This window comes from Ornithorhynchus anatinus, chromosome X5 (genome assembly GCF_004115215.2).
Source record: "Ornithorhynchus anatinus isolate Pmale09 chromosome X5, mOrnAna1.pri.v4, whole genome shotgun sequence".
In the NCBI taxonomy this organism is placed as follows: domain Eukaryota; kingdom Metazoa; phylum Chordata; class Mammalia; order Monotremata; family Ornithorhynchidae; genus Ornithorhynchus; species Ornithorhynchus anatinus.
Window position 1 is genome coordinate 17,808,646 of NC_041753.1, and position 1,115 is coordinate 17,809,760.

The 1,115-nt window shown below is 41.7% G+C and overlaps 1 non-coding gene across 1 annotated transcript; it reads left to right on the forward strand.

The window, feature by feature from the left end:
- The first annotated feature begins 460 nt into the window (after positions 1-460).
- On the forward strand, positions 461-598 carry LOC114808506. The gene has a single exon (XR_003756354.1). It is a non-coding gene; the product is annotated as a small nucleolar RNA SNORA7 (small nucleolar RNA).
- The last annotated feature ends 517 nt before the right edge of the window (positions 599-1,115 follow it).

Genomic DNA, 1,115 nt, shown 5'->3' on the forward strand with positions numbered 1-1,115 from the left:
ACCCCACCTCCAAAGCACTTTTGTACATATCTTTATATTTGGTTGCTTTTCCTACATAATTTTGTTTTGGTTTCTACCTGACTCCCCTGGTAGACTGTAAACTCCTTGAGGGCAGGGACCAGGTCTACAACTGTATTGTACTCTTCCAAATGCTTAGTATAGTATTCTGCACACAGTAAGGACTCAATAAACACTGATTGATCAATATGATTCATTCAATTGAAAAATTTGGCCCAAGTGACACCTGAACCCTGAACTTCTCCCATTAACCAACTTTCTATTTGTTCAATAACTCCTTTTCCTGAACAATTGGGTTTTCTTCATCAACATCATCAATGGAGTCCATAGGATCACCTTCCCATCACAGAGGAGCACATGCATCCCAGCTGTGTCAAAGCTTAGCTGGTCACTTGATCAAAAATCTCATAAAGGCATTTAGATTGGAATACCTAGAGGTCACCCTCTCTCAGGGTGGCACCTGGAGAGTTTCCAGTACTGTACCAGTCTCGGCTACATGAGGGAGAGTCAAGCAGAGGCATACCCATTCCATTCCAAGCTTGGGTAGTGGCTAGTGAGTGGAAGGCAATCTGCTACATGTCAAAACTCACCTGTGCTGGACAGAAGCAGCATGGGAGAGAGTCAAGGGTGGAGACTAAAGTTTACTGAGAGGAAGAAGGCGATAGTAAACCACTTCCATATTTTTACCAAGATATGGATCGACAACTAGAACATTTGCAGATGGAGAGTGGGGTGCCGCTATGGGTTGGAGATGACTCAATAGCATAAGACAAGACAAGACCTAGAGGTTAGAAACGGGGTCTGTTCAACTTCCTTTTGTTCAATGCAAGACAGTGCCATGACCACTGAAGTGCTTCATAAATGCTAGATGCTGCTATTAATTCCAGGCTGGGCTATATTTAAAAAGGATTGAATAGTTAAAACCAACACTTGGAACCAGAATCCAGTTGTCTTGGAATGGTTCTAATGTCCCTTGCGGGTATGCCTGTAGGATTCTGTTTAAGTTAGAGTCGGAGTATTTTTATTATTCTATTTATTTTGTTAATGAGGTGTACATCCCCTTGATTCTATTTATCATGATTGTGTTGTCTTGTTTT